Source organism: Mauremys reevesii, linkage group 18 (assembly GCF_016161935.1).
Source record: "Mauremys reevesii isolate NIE-2019 linkage group 18, ASM1616193v1, whole genome shotgun sequence".
In the NCBI taxonomy this organism is placed as follows: Eukaryota; Metazoa; Chordata; order Testudines; family Geoemydidae; genus Mauremys; species Mauremys reevesii.
This window is the reverse complement of record NC_052640.1, coordinates 27,718,792-27,730,683: the sequence shown is the minus strand read 5'-3', so window position 1 is coordinate 27,730,683 and position 11,892 is coordinate 27,718,792. Positions and strand designations below refer to the sequence as shown.

The 11,892-nt window shown below is 49.9% G+C and overlaps 1 long non-coding RNA gene across 1 annotated transcript in view; it reads left to right on the top strand.

The window, feature by feature from the left end:
- Positions 1-235: 235 nt before the first annotated feature.
- The window catches only part of LOC120386420, a 36,069-nt gene continuing 24,412 nt past the window's right edge, over positions 236-11,892 (top strand). The window contains exon 1 of the long non-coding RNA XR_005589716.1: positions 236-472. This is a non-coding gene — a long non-coding RNA (uncharacterized LOC120386420). The remainder of the gene's footprint in view (positions 473-11,892) is intronic.

The following is an 11,892-nucleotide window of genomic DNA, read 5'->3' as shown; positions in this document are numbered from 1 at the left end:
CCCGCGGCCCAGGCCTCTCCCCAAACTCCTTCCTGACCGGCTGTTTTATTCACTGATTTATTCCAACCAATGGGATTGAAGTTTGCAGATGAACTGGAGGGAGTGTGCGATGATTGTCTGAGTTGCCCCTGAGGTCACAATGCTTGGTGCCCACAGCATCAAAGGGGCCCTGTGTGGAAATCAGGCGTATCCTCTGCTGCTGTTTTCTCATCAATGTCTAGAGCAGGCCTGCATAATATGCAGCCCCAGGGCTGCATGCGGCCCGCATGGAATCACTGTGGGGCCCGTGGCAAGCGGTGGGGTGGGGCTGCTGGGCTTGCCCCCTGCCCGGGGCGGGCCCTGCCTCATAGCCCTGCGCTAACGGCCAGAACCGCACGTGTCTCCGTCTCCCGCTCCCCCCACTTGGCGTACAGCGGGTGCATCACTTCCGGGGCCCACTGAGGCGGGAAGCGCTGGGCACGAGGCAGAGCCGGTAAGTGCTGAGCGAGGGGAGGGGGGCCCGGCCTGGGCTCGACCCGCAGCTCGGGGGGGGGGGGGCGACTGGGCCGAGACCCCCCCCCCAACATCCTCCTTCGATTGGAGGCAGGACGGTTACTGTGCTGGTTGGTCCCAGGACAGCCTCTGTAGTTATCGGGGTGCGGGGAGGTTAAACTGTCTGTGAGCAGCCAGGAAATCCCCGGGGGAGACGTGTGTGTGTGTGTCCGGGTCTTCAGCGGCAATTCAGCGACGAGTCCCTCATTCCCTCTCTTCCTCTTTGAGCTGCCGCCGAATTGCCGCCAAAGAGGAAGAGAAGGAGGACCTGCCGCCGAACTGCTGCTGAAGACCCGGACTTGCCACCCCTTTGAATTGGCCGCCCCAAGAACCTGCTTCCTATGCTGGTGCCTGGAGCCGGCCCTGTTAACGAGGCTCCCTGAGTTACCTGGAGACCCAGCAGCCCTGCCTTCAGGCACCTTGCCACACTGCCGGGAGCCAGGGCTGACAGGTCCATGACAGCCCACCAGGCAGGCCGCTGGGGCCGGGGGTGAACTGGCAGGAAACCAGGCCCCTTCCCCTGAGACACCCACCAGGCCTAATTATTACCCCCCATTACAGATGGGGAATGAGGCCCAGAGAGACTCAGTGACTTGCCCAGGGTCACCCAGGCAGTCTGTAGGGTTTGAGCTCTGCTCTCCTGAGCCCCAGCTCCGCTGCCTGTGAACTCTTGGGGGTAGAGATGGTCTCTTCTTACCAGGATATGTTTGTACAGTCTTAGCACAAAGGGGATCTGCCTCTGACTGGAGCCGCTCAGTGCTATTGGAGGTGATGAAGGAACTGTGGTGCCATCGGCCACAGCGGGAAGAAGAGGGCACCGGTGAGGCTACCCTGTGGACCTTGGAGTGTTGACGGGCTTGAAGATAAATGTCCTGGCCTAAGGAGTTTACAGCCTAAGGCCTGATCCCTCAATGAGCTCTGTGCAGCAGGATCTGTACCTACATAGCATTCACTGCAGGATCAGGGCCTGAATGAAAACAAGAACAAAGATGGAGGCGAGGACAGTCTCCTGAGGGGCAGGGAGAAGGATGGCTGGGGATTTGCTGTCACTCAGGAGGTGACTGTGTAACCCCAACACCTCCTGGGTGTGGTGTTCTGTCCCATCGAGTGGCACTGAGACCGCTTAGAGAGAGATTAATGAGCCTGCTCTACCGTCTGAGCTAACAGCCAGTTGGTCTCTAGCTCATGTGGTAGAGGTTCATGCACTAAGGTCCAGAGGTCCCAGGTTCGACCTTGCTCACCGACGCCTGGGGTCTGTTGGCTTTACAGCTGAACCAGCTTTAAAGGGAGCAGAAGGGCTTCTCCTTTTTTAAAATATCTTTTAAAAATATGATTTCATGAGATGCTGTGATCGAGGCTTGGCCCGAGAATGCTGATCCTGACCCAGCCCAGCAGAAGTGACTCAGAATAGTCACTGGGGCCTCAGGCCTGCAATGAGATCTGCACAGGCAGCCCGCTATGCCCATGCGGAGGTGAAGGGCTCACCCACACGGCTCTCCTGCTGTCACTGGGATATTACAGGGGCCTGTGTGCGATGATGGGCCCTAAGCATCCCTGTATTCATGCCCTACACATGATTGTAATCATCTTTGTACAAAATACACCTTGTGAGGTATCATCTGAAAACTAACAACTCGCTGGTCATTAATATTCTTGTGTGATGTGTGTACATGATGGGTATAAGAGTTATGGATATAGGCTGGAACGATGACTATGAGGGTGTGTAAACCTGGCACTTCAGGTGAGTTGGTAAACAGGTCTGTCCTCAACAAAAGGATGTGGGTAAGCAGCAGACAGAAGCAGCAAGACAGCAGCGAGAGGAGTTGGCAGGGAAATGAACAATTTGCATTTCAGCAAACACCAGCAGGGCAAGGAAAAGCATGGAGCTTCCTCTGCCACCAGACGCCATGTTGCCTTCCTCACAGCGTGAATAAACTTTCTTTTGAGGGGGTAACCTTCAGAAGAATTCATTTCAAAGGTTCACTGGGCTATAAAGATGAGGAGCGGGGCTGAACCTCAAGAGATAAGCAACTGAATCAACTGGTTGGATGCAATTTTAATGTGTTATAAAAGTGTATTGCGTGAGGTGTTTTATGAAAGCCTATGCCACAGTGGTGACTGATATCATTCTGCAGTGTATGTACTAATGCGATATAAGGAACTATGGGTACACGTTGATATTAGTTTTTACAGTCTGTGTCCAAACAAAGGGAGGGATAGGTCTCTCCCAGGGAGGAGGACTCTGACCTCCTGTATCACACTGGCCAAAGCTCATGTGCATCTGAGCAAAGAGGTCAAGGGCTGAGTGGGCCATGAGGACTGAGCTCCCCTCTGGCCTCAGGCAGTGGTACTATCCATGCAGGGTGAAGCATGCCAGATCCAGGGCATTGTGGGAGAAGCTTGTGTTGGCACTGCCTGTTCCATGCCTGTTGTGAGGATGGAGGTGATTAATTGTGCTGTTAAACAATAATAGAATATCATTTATTGAAATATTTTTGATGTTTTCTACATTTTCAAATATATTGATTTAAATTACAACACAGAATACAAAGTATACAGTGCTCACTCTATATTTATTTTTTATTACAAATATTTGCACTATATAAAAAAAAAGAAATAGCATTTTTCAGTTCCTCTATTAGAAGTACTGTAGTGCAATCTCTCTATCATGAAAGTTGAACTTACAAATGGAGGATTCTCTGCACCTTGAGGTCTTTAAACCACGATTTGAGGACTTCAATAACTCAGACATAGGTTAGGGGTTTGTTATAGGAGTAGGTGGGTTAAATTCTGTGGCCTGCATTGTGCAGGAGGTCAGACTAGATGATCATAATGGTCCCTTCTGACCTTAAAGTCTATGAGTCTATGAGTCCAGCCTGTAGAGCTGCCAGTCTGGCACCTTTCACCAGCTCTGATTCCTGCAACGCTTTAATTATTGCCAGCTGGCGGCTTTTCCGACTTTAATACCGGTCTGCTGGGAACCGGGGAGAACGCCACCAGCTGACTTCACAAAGGCCACCAGATCCCATCCAAATGCATAAGGGCTATTCAGGACGCCATCTGGGGGGTAATTTGACCTACAGTGTCACAAGGTGCACGGTGGTCTGGAGGGCCATAGCAGGGAAGGGGAAGAATGCCTGGCAGATGTCCTCCAGCTTAACATCCAAGCACATTTTGCCGTATAGCATCAAAACAACAGCCATAACCTATCCTGGACAAAGAAGGAGCAGTATCTGTGTGGTCTGGCACTTGGAGACACTGCCTTCCCCCCCAGAAACCACTCTGGAGGAGCTGCCCCCCATGGGACCCTGAAGTGGCTGGTGTTGTGCTGCATTTGTCACACGTCCCTCCTCTCCTCAGCTAACGTGATGGGAGAACAGCTGCGTTTTCACGCCATCTCTTGGGGCTCTTCCACATCTCTGGAAATATTGTTGGAGCGAGACACATTAGTTTGTTTACAGCATTCTGTTTGCCGAGTACGTCCTCCATTTAGGTTTTTTATTATGATATTTTATTTTTATTGCTCCTCACATGATCGGGTTGTTTGCATTAACTTGATTCTAAGATTTCCTAATCTGATTATGGGGAGCAGGGCTCAGAGGAAAGTCATAAACCAGACATGCTGTGCACCAATATACCTGCATTACTGAGCTCTGACTGTGCTCTCGGTGTTCAGCATCCACCACATTCATTCCAAGGGCTTTTCCCCAGAGACGAAGACCTTTTCAAGCCTTTGGGCAGCCAGAAGGTCCAAAAAGAGTTAAGGGTGTCGAAAGGAAAAGACTTAGGTCTGAGAACATAAGAACATAAGAACGGCCAGACTGGGTCAGACCAAGGTCCATCTAGCCCAGTATCCTGTCTTCCAATAGTGGCCAATGCCAAGTGCCCCAGAGGGAATGAACAAAACAGAGCAATCATCAAGTGATCCATCCCCAGTTGTTTTAAACCTGCTGCCTATTAATTTCATTTGGTGACCCCTAGTTCTTGTGTTATGAGAAGGAGTAAATAACACTTCCTTATTTACTTTCTCCACACCAGTCATGATTTTATAGACCTCTATCATATCCCTCCTTGGTCGTCTCTTTTCCAGGGCTTCACATTCAAGATCTTGGTCCTTGTCTTCACAGTGCTCAATGGCCTGGGTTTAGCGCTCAAAGATTATGTCTACACTGCAGTTGGGAGCATGCCTCCCAACTGGGTAGACAGATGTGTTAGCTCTGCTTCAGCTAATGCCTTAAAAATTGCACTCTGGACATTGTGCCACAGGTGGCGGCATAGGCTAGACACCAGCGTACAAGCTTGCTCCACCCTTGGGGTATGTACTTGGGTGGCTAGTTTGTGCTGCTGCCTATGCTGCCATATCCACACTGGATTTCTTTTATTATTATTTTTAGCATGCTAGCTCAAGAGGAGCAAGTGTGTGTCTGTCGACTCAAGCTGGGAAGGTCCCCCAGCCACAGGGTAGGTATAGCCTCAAAGATCACTGAAAGCTCTGGCATGGAGTCCATGGTTGACAACTCTGCTCCTCTGGTACAATGGAACTCTCTACCATAAGGGGAAAGCTCATCTGTGCGGGAGACAGAACTTCCTTGGGGACTGGTTCAATACGGTAAAACAGACCCCACACAAACTAACCATCACAAACCTTCCCACCTTCCACTCCAAGTCCTGGGCATGCTTCTGTGACCTACCTTCTCTGACAGAAACATGGAGCAGTATGGACATTAAACATACAAAACACGCCAGGGCACATACAATTCTACAGCTCGTGAGAAGGTGGGAGAGAGAGAATGAACCACACAGGATGAATGTTCATCACCTCGCTTAATGCACAACTAAGAACATAAGAACGGCCGTACCGGGTCAGACCAAAGGTCCATCTAGCCCAGTATCTGTCTACCGACAGTGGCCAATGCCAGGTGCCCCTGAGGGAGGGAACCTAACAGGCAATGATCAAGTGATCTCTCTCCTGCCATCCATCTCCATCCTCTGACGAACAGAGGCTAGGGACACCATTCTTTACCCATCCTGGCTAATAGCCATTTATGGACTTAGCCACCATGAATGTATCCAGTTCCCTTTTAAACATTGTTATAGTCTTAGCCTTCACAACTTCCTCAGGTAAGGAGTTCCACAAGTTGATGTGCGCTGTGTGAAGAAGAACTTCCTTTTATTTGTTTTAAACCTGTTGCCTATTAATTTCATTTGGTGACCCCTAGTTCTTGTATTATGGGAATAAGTAAATAACTTTTCCTTATCCAATTTCTCAACATCACTCATGATTTTATATACCTCTATCATATCCCCCCTTAGTCTTCTCTTTTCCAAGCTGAAGAGTCCTAGCCTCTTTAATCTTTCCTCGTATGGGACCCTCTCCAAACCCCTAATCATTTTAGTTGCCCTTTTCTGAACCTTTTTGAGTGCTAGAATATCTTTTTTGAGGTGAGGAGACCACATCTGTACACAGTATTCGAGATGTGGGCATACCATGGATTTGTATAAGGGCAATAATATATTCTCAGTCTTATTCTCTATCCCCTTTTTAATGATTCCTAACATCCTGTTTGCTTTTTTGACCGCCTCTGCACACTGCGTGGACATCTTCAGAGAACTATCCACGATGACTCCAAGATCTTTTTCCTGACTCGTTGTAGCTAAATTTGCCCCCATCATGTTGTATGTATAGTTGGGGTTATTTTTTCCAATGTGCATTACTTTACATTTATCCACATTAAATTTATTTGCCATTTTGTTGCCCAATCACTTAGTTTTGTGAGATCTTTTTGAAGTTCTTCACAATCTGCTTTGGTCTTAACTATCTTGAGTAGTTTAGCATCATGTGCAAACTTTGCCACCTCACTGTTGACCCCTTTCTCCAGATCATTTATGAATAAGTTGAATAGGATTGGTCCTAGGACTGACCCTTGGGGAACACCACTAGTTACCCCTCTCCATTCTGAGAATTTACCATTAATTCCTACCCTTTGTTCCCTGTCTTTTAACCAGTTCTCAATCCATGAAACGACCTTCCCTTTTATCCCATGACAGCTTAATTTACGTAAGAGCCTTTGGTGAGAGACCTCGTCAAAGGCTTTCTGGAAATCTAAGTATACTATGTCCACCGGATCCCCCTTGTTCACATGTTTGTTGACCCCTTCAAAGAACTCTAATAGATTAGTAAGACACGATTTCCCTTTACAGAAACCATGTTGACTATTGTTCAACAGTTTATGTTTTTCTATGTGTCTGACAATTTTATTTTTAACTATTGTTTCAACTAATTTGCCCGGTACTGACATTAGACTTACCGGTCTGTAATTGCCGGGATCACCTCTAGAGCCCTTTTTAAATATTGGTGTTACATTAGCTAACTTCCAGTCATTGGGTACTGAAGCCGATTTTAAAGGACAGGTTACAAACCTTAGTTAATAGTTCCACAACTTCACATTTGAGTTCTTTCAGAACTCTTGGGTGAATGCCATCCGGTCCCGGTGACTTGTTAATGTTGAGTTTATCAATTAATTCCAAAACCTCCTCTAGTGACACTTCAATCTGTGACAGTTCCTCAGATTTGTCACCTACAAAAGCCAGATCAGATTTGGGAATCTCCCTAACATCCTCAGCCGTGAAGACTGAAGCAAAGAATCCATTTAGTTTCTCCACAATGACTTTATCGTCTTTAAGCGCTCCTTTTGTATTTTGATCGTCAAGGGGCCCCACTGGTTGTTTAGCAGGCTTCCTGCTTCTGATGTACTTAAAAAACATTTTGTTATAACCTTTGGAGGTGCCCAGATTCTCCTGTGCTGAGTGAGGGACAGGCACCTAGAGAATAGAATAGAATAGCGGGTTGGATCCTCAGCTGGTTCACACTGGTGTAGCTCCACTGAGCGCTGTCAATGCTGATTTATGGTAGCTGAGGATTTGGCCCCACTTTTTTTTCCTTAGAAAATTCTCAGCCTGTTAAAATGACTTCGCAGAATCTGTGGGACCATCACTAGGGCCTTGAACGGTGGCTCCCAAGCTGTGGCTGTAGACAAGCTGGACCTCACAAAACATTTGATTGTTGGACATGGGGAGCTGGCTTCTCTTCCTGGTTTCCATCTACTAGACTGCATTAAAAGAAGATCAAAGCACATCAAATCCTTCCCCAGTGTTATTGTTCCGTGTAAGCAATGGCTGCACTTACTGCACGTATCTTATCTAGTCACCACTGGAAGGAGAGGTGGGTCCCTGTGGCCATCAATGGGAGGGAAAAGTGCCCAAGAGACCATTGATCTATTAGGATGTGGTTCATACTATGAAAATACGTGGGAATCCCGGGGCTAGAAAATTAGGCACAACGCAAGAAAGAGAAAGAAGTTAATGTCAAGCATATGCCGGGTGAAACTGAATGTCAGCGAGTCCAGGATTTCACCACCGTGCCCAACCTTAGAGTCATTCCTATTCAAATCAGCCCTAGCCGTGCCCTTTTGGAGAAGCCTTGTGGTTGTTAATAGGAGATGAAAACCACTCCATACAGTTTCTGATCCGTTGTATCCAATTGCATTGAGAATTCTATCCCTGCTCTCCGGTGCTATAGGATGATTCAAAATACCTCCAGAAAAAGACTCACCATCTATTACAATCTAAAAGGTTTTAGTGTCATTTCTGTAAGCCCCTCACATGTTTCTGTGTCACTCCATTGGTTTCATCCTGATTAAATTACATTGGACTTTTCGAAGTTAGACTAATACCTTTGATCTCGCTATTGCATTGTGCATGGCCCCAGATGAGGAGTCACTCTCTCCTGAGCATATTTCAGAGCTGGTTGGCAGCATCCGTGTCCTCTGTTGCCGTGTCTCTCCATGGGAAGCTTGGCTGTCTAATCCTAACAGGCAGAAGGCCTGGCTCCATAGGGCAGGGGGTCTCCGAAGGCTGACGCTGCTCCCGAGCCTCAGCGCTGGGAGTGGTGGGATTAGCACTATCCGTTCGCTTTTGCCTTTGTCACACAAAGAGAGCCGCATCCTCCAGAGTCAGCGTTTAAACAGGACCCAAAGAGCTGCTGCCCCGATTCCAGCAGCAGCCTCCCGGGCACTGGCCAGCGGTGAAGGGGGCAGCTGGCAGGAGAGGAAAGACCTGGTGATATACTCTGTAGTTTGCCTCTTTTACTAGTGCATCACTTTTACTCACTGTGGCTTTCATTTGCCTAATGGGAAATAGGCAGGTAAAGAGCCAAATAACTTTCTGGTTTAGTATTGCCACCGATTGCTAAATTGCAGGGGAAATTCATCTGCAGCAGCTCACTATATATTTGCCAGGTAATAAGTTTCCTCCAGAGCAATGGGGCTTTCAGCCTTTATACTCATCATTAAATGCACCATTAGGAGCAAGGAATGACCCTCTCCAGTCTTTCCCTGAGGGCTGTCTCTGAGCGGGGAGGGGAAGTGAGCTAGAATAGCCCTGGGCTTTTTTTTTTTAACAGGGCTTGTAAATCTTGGCCCGGACTATGCTGGGTATCGCTGTCTCCAGGGGCCCCAGGCTCACAGCCACATCCTCGGGGGCAAAGAGCCACCCGGCCCCATCTAGGGGCCTGGCAATGGATAGAGCTGGGGCTTGGCCTCCCCCGAGCTGCTGGGGAGCCCCGGGGGCTGGGGCAGGGGTGTGCTCGGGCAGAGGGGCTGCTGCAGGGCTCTGTGGCAGAGGCAAGGCTACGCAGGAGGCCCAGGCTAAAGTGCTCCTCACTGGCAGCCCTGCCCCTTGGGAGCAGACAGCCCTCGGAGACCCCCGTTTGGGAGGGCAGAGAAGCCCGTGCTGAGCTGGACCCCCCGCCTGCCCGTCTCCATGTGAGCAGAGGGCAGGGGGTACTGAGAGGCTCATTGCATGGAAAGGGGGGAAAGGTTGGGCTGTGGGGAGGCAAGAGAGGTGATGGGGAGGGGCTGGGGATGGTTAGGAGGTGCATGGTGGGACTGCGGGGGAAGAGGTAACTGGGGGCGGGGGAGGAAGATAGGGTTGGCAGGTGTCCAGTTTTTTTACCAGAAAGTCCAGTCGAAAAGAGGACCTGGCAGTATTGACCGGACACTAAAAGTCTGGCTACCAGAGTAACCGCAATCAGTCTCCCTGCTGAGAGGGCAGGAAGAGCAGCAGCTGCTTCCTGGAGGAGCTGCTCAGCTGCTGACAGAACTGGCTCCTAGACCCTCGGCTACAGCTTCCAGTTCCAATTTCCCCCTCACTCCGGGGACCGACTCCACCCCACCGGGCTCCGATTGCCCCGGCTCCTCCCTCTGGGGACCGACCTTTTCTGAGCCAGAGCCCACCCGCTGTGCCCCAGCTGGGCAGGCAAGCAGGCTCCCTGACAGCTCAGCAGGCAGCCCGTGGCTAGGAAGAGGTGCCATTGGAGTGGCTCTGGAAATGCAGCATTAGCGATGTCTCTGTGCAGTGCAGGCACCTGAGCTGGGCGTGGTAACACCTTGTCTCCCTCGGCGCATGCATTTGGAGCACCATAGCACTAGGCACTGTCCCAGTGATGGCCCAGGACCCCATGGAGCCAGGCACTATACAAACAGAACAGAAAGATGGTCCCTGGCCATCTTGTACCTTTTACGACCAGAGACAGCAGGTGGATGCAGACAGGGAGACAAGGAGACAGTATCGGCCAGCAGGACAGGCAGCGGGCCCAGCTCACCAGCAGCCTGGCCACTGGCAATTGTTTTGTGGGCAGAGGAGAGTGAGAAGGAAGGGTCTGAAGGAAGACCCCTAAGGTAGCTTTGGGGGTGTTTACGGGGAGCTCCTCCCACCTTAGCCGGGCAGCAAGGGAGGAAGCACAAAGGGGCGTGTTTGCAAATGTCACAAGCGGGTGACGGAGGCTGACTTCCTGGGCCGATCGGAGGCGGGAGGCGACCCCTCCGTGGTGAATGAGAGATGATCGGTAGGGCCCTGGCAGTGAAGACGAGCAGCTTACGTCGTGGCGTTATGGGATGTATGTGAGCTTATGATTCAGAATTTGAGCCCTGATCAAAGATGGTAACAGCTCTGGGGGCAGCTGGCACTTTGCTATCAGCCCGTCGTGGGCAGAAACCTGCATGGGACACCCTGAACGCTCACCTCAGCCCAGGGCAGCCAAAGGGCAGCCTGAATACGGCCCTGTATGCTGGCCTGGGGACCAGCAGAGCCCTCCTCTCTCGTGGGCACTACAGGAGCTGGGAGCAGGTGAATCAAATGGTCCAGTGTTGTCTATTCCTTTACAAAGAATGAACAAAATCCTGACTCTGCTCTGCCCACTGGACTGTTGCAGGCATTCTGGGCCTGCTCCTCTCGCACTGATTGTGTTTTCTGCACCTTTCCCGCAGCCAGGAACATGTTTTGCAGCATGTGTGTGTGTGTGTGTGTGTGTGTGTGTGTGTGTGTGTGTGTGAGAATGAGAGACAGCGTGCACACTGCAATGGCATCTTTGTGCCTGTCCTAATTGTGAGTATGACAAATACTAAAGATTGTTATTAGTAACAAGCTTTAAAAACATTTCCAGGGATTGATCTCCTCTCCCTCCTTTGAATTTAACTTGCTCATTAACCCATTCACGGGTTTCCTTGGGCATATTCCCTAGTTACCAGGACAAGGAGCTTTTTTGCTAAAGTGAATGAATTAGTTCTTCTCTCACTTACCCCACTGCAACCCCACTATGTGAAACGCACCCAGGAGGCCTGGCCAAATAGTCCCAGAGTCCAGGCTGAAACCCAGCCTGCTGCTGTCCTCCATGAGTGCTGGGCTGCGTGTTTCCCAGGTACTCTGTGTGGAAGCGTGGCCATCGAGCATCATTCAGTGCAGCTTGGAAGCCGGGTAGGAGAAACCCCAAGCATTATTAAAGGTGGCCAAGACCTTCATGGTCTTATTTAGACACATGGCAAGCTAGGTGCATAGAATGTAGAATTGTTCTTATCCAAGGGAGCGTCATATACAGTCCCCTTCAACTCTGCAGTCTCCTCTTAAGAAGAGACCCAGAAAGGGCTGCATTTTGGGAGGTGTTTCATCTGCTGGTGGGTGGGTGGAAGGCAGGCATCAAGCAAGGGATGCTGCTACATGGCTGGAAGCAAAAGGTTTGATGCATCTTCTTGTAAGATCATCTCCTGCTTCTTTATAGCTGGGGAAGAAAGGCTGAAGGGACTGCCTGTGAGCTGTGGGAAGGAGAGAAACCAGCACAGAGGACCTCACACTGCCTGGAATATCCAGCCTAGCAACCCGCCACAGAAAACAAATCCTTTCTTATAACCGTCCCCAGCAGCAAAAAATACATCCATGCAGCTCAACCCTCTACCGAGGCTCCTGGGCCAGAATCCTGGATTTGCAGCCTTTGGTCGCCTTTTCCTCTTTGGGGCATTGCCCCTTTAA